Source organism: Tasmannia lanceolata, unplaced genomic scaffold (genome assembly GCF_043159265.1).
Source record: "Tasmannia lanceolata isolate RefF3 unplaced genomic scaffold, GAP_Taslan_0.1 ptg000012l, whole genome shotgun sequence".
In the NCBI taxonomy this organism is placed as follows: Eukaryota; Viridiplantae; Streptophyta; class Magnoliopsida; order Canellales; family Winteraceae; genus Tasmannia; species Tasmannia lanceolata.
The window spans coordinates 16,817,029-16,823,587 of record NW_027518689.1 but is presented as its reverse complement, the minus strand read 5'-3'; positions in this window follow the sequence as shown (position 1 = coordinate 16,823,587).

Below are 6,559 nucleotides of genomic sequence, written 5' to 3'. Positions count from 1 at the left end.
TGTGTTGTTTAATTCATACACATCACTGTGAATAAGTCCTAAGATTTCTGAGTGTTTTTCTATTTTATATAATGATTTTCTAGGGTATTTAGATTGTACACAAATTTCACATTTTTCATTTGAACTACGTTCATTACTAGGTATTAAACCTAAGTTTACCATTTTCTTCAAAGACGAGAAGTTCACATGCCTTAGTCTACCATGCCACACATCCAAATAGTCCACAATATAAGCAGAAGAAGAAGCTTTGTTTATTTCAATTTCAATTACATTGAGTTTAAAGAGCCCCTCATAAGCATACCCCTTCCGCACAAATGACCCATTCAAAGTTAATACAACTTTATCTGCTTCAAAGACCATCTTAAAGCCTTTCTTGACCAGTAGTGAACCTGACACCAGATTCTTTCGAATATCTGGTACATGAAGGACATCTTTCAACTTTAGAACTCTTCCAGATGTGAGCTTTAGGACAACCGTCCATTTCCCAGCAACAGCCGAGGAAGAAGAGTTCCCCATAAAAAGTTGATATCCATCTGTCCCATAATCATAAGTGAATGCACTCCTATCACTGTAGATGTGCCTTGTGGCCCCAGTGTCCACCCACCAATCATTCACATTGCTCACAGATTCACCTCAGAAATCACAGCAGACAGATACTGGTCTTCTGTCACATGGGCCTGAGGTTGCTTTGACTCTGTCATATTAGCATTAGGAACAATTTTTCCTTTCTTCTTTCTGCAACCTTTGGCACAGTGGCCTAGCTTTCCATAGATGAAGCAATCACCTTTCTTCTTCTTAAAGTTCTTGGTGGGTTTCTTGAAGTTACCACCCTTATTTTGTTTTGGTTTTTGTTTATTGTCAGTCTCTATGAGATTAGCCTTAGACACATAATCTAGGTTTTTATGGGATGTTTTCCTATATAGGTTTTCTTCTTTAGTTCTCAAATAAACAAAGAGATCTTAAAGAGACATGTCATTTCTATCATGTAAAAGGGGGTGTTCTGATATTTCTCCCATGATGGTGGTAACTTATCAATGATAGCAGCTACTTGAAATTCTTCATCTAGTTTAATCACCGTAGAAAGGATTTCAGCCACTATCAATTGAATTTCATTCACTTGATCTATTACGGATCTCTCATCCACCATTACAAATCGAAAATACTTGCCTATGACATGTTTCTTAGATCCTGCAACCTCAACTAGGTATTTCTTCTCTAGCATTTCCCAAAGTTCTTTAGCAGAATCATTACCACAGTAAACATCATACAATTTGTTACTTAAAGCATTCAAAATGTGTCATCTACACATATAATCATCCTTTTTGTTCTTATCAGAAACATGAGATCTAGCAGGTTTATTTTCTTCATCATTACTAACAGTTCCAGATAGAACATCTTCAAGTTATAAAGTTGCAAGGAAAAATCGTAGTTTCTGTTGCCATCTTTGAAAATCAGATCCATTGAATTTCTCATGCCTTTCAGCCTAAGTCGAAGCCATGACTTAATAATCCAAAATATCCCTATGATAAAATCAGAGTACTTGTCTCAAGATTGTTGATTAGGGATATGGGGGATTTTGAATTATACCTTTTTATAGATGAATCTGATGATAAACAGTGCTATGTAGAATCTGCAAGATCTGATCTGTTGAAATAAAACAATAATCAAATAAAAGTTAGAAAGAATTAACAATGAGTTGAGGCACGAATCTTCATTCCCTGTCCTTGAGACAAGCATTACCCCCACATATGACGAGTCGTGGTGCAGATTGAGTCTCTTGGCGTATGTCTCCATGATACAATAACTCCGCTCTAGGGGGTGTGCACTCACTCTACCCGGATGCCTAGCGAACATGCTTATGTAGCCTTGATCATAGAAGAAAACTACCCAAAACTTCTCAAAGAACAGAAAGCTGGAAGGTAGAGAAGAAGAAGAAGAAAACACTGAGAGAACTTTCTATTTTTCTTGTTTTTTTAACCCAAAACGACGCCTTAAATAAACTTCCAAAAGTTGCGTCCATAATCCCCACAATTAAGGGACACAATTAGGTAACGTTTAAAATGTTGCCCAATGGGAAGAAAGGAAAATCCGCACTTATTGGGTGGTTACAGAACTAAAATGTCAAAATATCGGGTAGATTACCTTCGAAGGTAATTGTGAACGGCGGAGGTAAATACGAGAATGGCGAAGTTATTCACGAAATACCGTCGAAGTTATTTTTAAGAACGACGAAGGTATTTCCAAGAACGCCGAAGGTATTTCCCAAGAACGGCGAAGTTCATATTCAAGAATGGCAAAGGTAATCGCCAATACCTTCAAAGTTCCCAGAAATAACAAAAAGCTTCAGTTTTGTGCGATTCGATCGTTATTAGTGAAAAATGGGCAAAACGGATGTTAGACCTCAAATCATGCATGAGATGCATGACATATTCATGGCGAATGATTCTGATATTTATTTCTGTTATCTATGATACTGCTGGTCTGTAATTATTTTAAAGTCACAATGTAATTAATATATTTTAATTTTATTGATGCACTCCCTCTGAGCGGTTGTGCAAACGGCTGGTTTCCCATGGAGATTATTCATGATGTATAGATTACATAGCCTAGTGTAGGACACTATGATAGATTATTTTATGTTGTCTAATATTTGAGGATGAGATCTTTCTCTTGGGTATTGACAGATGGATCGCGAGAACCGCGTCATGGCAATGCTCTAAACAATCTAGTGAATGGTGGCGGAATTCGATCCAACCAAGGACGGACATACATGCTCATATTACATACCTTCTAAGCTTCATTTGATGAAGCAAATCAGATATAAAAATCCTTTGGAAATTTGCTTTGAGGTCAGCGTATTTTACCTAGTGTGAAAACACTTAGTTGGTCATAGTTCACCTCAATTTGTAATATGGCGTTATAGGGATTCCCTTATTAAAATAAGATCAGTGGGAGAATCCTTATAATCCAAGATACCAAATTGGGTTCATGGATGTGTTTGTGAATGTTTCCATGGTGTATTTATATTTCCATTTGATTGATGGTTTGTTTATTTTTCCATGTGATGGATGGTTAGTTGTATGATTGCCTATGTATATTTTTATTTTTCCATGGGATGGTTAGTTTAAAAATATGGTCAATATAATTTGATACTCCCACATGAAAATCCCTCTTAATTAATATTAAGTTGATAAATGGGGAATCAATCGAAAGGATTGAACCTCATGGCCTTCCATAGCCATCTGTCCATTGGCTAGTTTAGAGAATGGGACGGACATATGCTAAAGCAGAAGCCAATCCTATTTCTTTAGCTAGAGTAACCATCAGAATCCTAATTAGATAAGGAAAGTGTATGAAATTGCAGTGGTCATATGTCAAAGCAGAAGCCATTGTAGTTTTATATATATTTATGAGGCGATGGGTTTAACTTAACCAAGCAAAGGGTGTTGATGCCCAAAAGATATACATGCTGCGATGCTTGGAGGCCAAATTAAATTGGATGTTGTGTTGGACATGAGGGATTAGATGAATCTACTTACTCAAGGCAAGAGCGGTCTATGGCCAAAGCCTATGGCCAATGTTGCATTAATAAGTTTCTGATGCCCATTGGAGAAATATTGCATTTCTCTTGATTCATGAGGTTGAGGGCCTGTGAATGAGACGTTCAATGGGCGGTGCCATCATAGATCGAAAACCCAGATCCGTCATGAAATTTATAAAAATAAAAAATGTGAAAACTTGCTTGAGTTTTCCTCATTTTCATTTGCATACGATTTCCTTCGACTCTTTAACTAGATGACCTAATAAGGTAGAAGAATGTGATTCATAAATTGGATAAGGAACTCAACAACAATTATCACAGCATGATAAGGGTCAATTACGTTCTAACCATAGAGGTGCCGGGAGTGCCAGGTCCAAATACCAATAATAAGAATTACTTAGTAAAGTGTCATTTTGGAAAAGATATGGCAAGTGTTATATCTTCGCAGTTAATGATCCGCGTACTACAAAAATAGTATTAGGGATCGATGATAAGAGTAGATACACTAGACAATGTTTAGGATATGTTTTGGAGGATGCAGTCAAACTTGTAGGTAGTTGGCAATGAATGACTCCAAGAGACATATTCAAATTGTGGTAAAGAACAATGGCAAGAGTCACCTATAAGCAATGAAAAGTGTTTCATTGTGAAAACCAATATGATTGGTACTACTTTCCTTAGTGTGGATACTTAAGCAATCCCACACATTTGCAAGTGTTGCAAGGATTCAAGAAAAGTAGAAGGTTGACCAAAGGGAAGCTCTTCTTATGAGTCGAAACGACGCAATGGTTGTAGTCATGGCTATAGGATAGTTTAGGTTAGCAGATTTTAGAGGTAGGCAATTATTGTAGAGATGAGAGGACATCTATCGGTACTCTGAGAAAACAGAAATTGGGTTTCTATTTTTTCAAATATTTTCATTGGATATAATGTTGTTTTTTATTAAAAAGAATTTATATAAAAATAAAGAAAATTTTGAAAATGAGGGGTACTTTGATAAATAGTCCAACCCTCCTCAATTAAAGTTAGCATTACTGAGAGAGTAGCCATTAAGCAGTGTAAGTGGCGTTGAAAAGGCTAGAGACGCTGTAAACCTAACTTATCCTTAATACATTTGATTGAGGTCTTAGTAACCTAGAAAGGATCACTAATTGGTTTTGGAGGTTCCATTGGATCTAATCCATGTGAAACTCTATCTAATATGTGAACCGTGTGTAAAGGTTAAGATGACAACGATTCCCATTTGGGGTAAGGGTGGAATTTTAGAGGATTTGTTGGGATAGATTCACACTGTCGTGTATGGACTATTCTTCTTATTCGTCTAAAGGTGGGTTCGTCTACTTCGTAGTATTTACAGATATATAGCTTGCTATACCTGAAGCGATGAAAGTTGGAGATCTTTGAAAAATCCAAAGAACTCATGAACGAAGTAGAGAACCAGGTTGGTAAGTAAAGTAAGGATCTTCCTCTCATTGAGAAGGAGAAAACCTAACGGATAACTTTAGTGACTACTTACAGACGAGTGGAATCATTATCTCTCAGTGGATTCCATTTGTAACGTCATGGGATTTCGATATTGAAAAAGGACAAACAAAACCTTGTTGGACATAGTTCGATGATGAGCTTCGCCAAAGCACACTTATTTCTTTGGAGCTACACCTTAGAAATGGTGCTCTATTTCCTTAACCGAGTCTCAATTGGCTTAGTGCCAAGGGATCCATATTAGATATGGACGGGCAGGAAATCCTCATTGAGTCGTTTTAGATGGGATGTGATTTTTCAGCCCATGTGGAAAAGCAAGGTACTGAAAATTGGAGACGAGGACCGAATGGTGCGTCTTTATTGGATATCTCAAGCGGATAAAGGGTTATAAACCCTGGTGAGCAAAATTATTTTGCAAACCGCCATGGTGCATCATTGAAGGAAGTATTCTTCTTAAATGAATGCAAGTGGTAAGACATAAAAGGATAGTGAGCATAAAAGCACTTAACCTATTCCAACACTCGCATGTACTTATAGGCATGGTTTAAAATTTTGACTGAAATCCGAAATTTCGGATACCGGTGGGGACTGAAACCGAAAATTTCCGAAATTCAATTTTTCACCATTTACCAAATTTCGGATTTCGGTTCGAAATTTCGGTTTAATGACATTATTTATTTTAAAAAAAAGTGTTACATCTTCTGGAATTTGGAACCAAATTACCAAATTTCGGACCGAAATTTCAGCGAAATCTGAAATTTCGGTTTTTTGTGGGGTCCGAAACTGTTACCGAAATTGAAATTTTAAACCTTGCTTATAGGTAGATAAGACCGCTTGATAGATGTGTCTATCCGAGCGAAGATTATGGTATAGTCTATGATGCGGTCGAGATGGGATCACCTAAACTACAAGGATACAATGTAGGACATTGATGGGGACAAGTAACTAAATATGATCTAGACGGAATCTATGTATTCCTATTGTGTCTAGACTCTAATAGATCCACAAAAAGGCTTTAAAACCCAGTAGATACGAGTGGATTTATAGGAGGAAGAAGGACCAAGATTGGAAAGGTGGAGACCTATAGGGCTATACTAATGGCGAAAGGACTAATTGACAGGGCTTTTCACTTCCAAATTTGAATCTTTTCATGTCCTTTTGCTTCCTAACAGTCATGGATGATTTTAAACATAAGGGACACTTTGTGAATGATCCAAATTGATTGTATTCCGAAGAGTTGAGATCAAATTGTTATTATTCAAACCAATCTAAAGGTTGCCTTGAAGGGATGCTTTTCACAATGAAAAGACATCAAAAGCTCTATAAAAAGAGCAGAAAATCCGTCCTTTGAAGACAGTTACTGCTGAATCCCTCTCTCTCTCTCTCTCTCTCTCTCTCTGGAAATCCCCTACCCACTTGTGTTTCTTAAAAAACAGTGTTCTAAATATTGTTACTCTGCAGAAACAGTATTTAGAGATTTCTCTAAGTTCTTAAATGGTGTTTTGGGTTTGATTCCTCTTGTGCAAAGCATCGTCG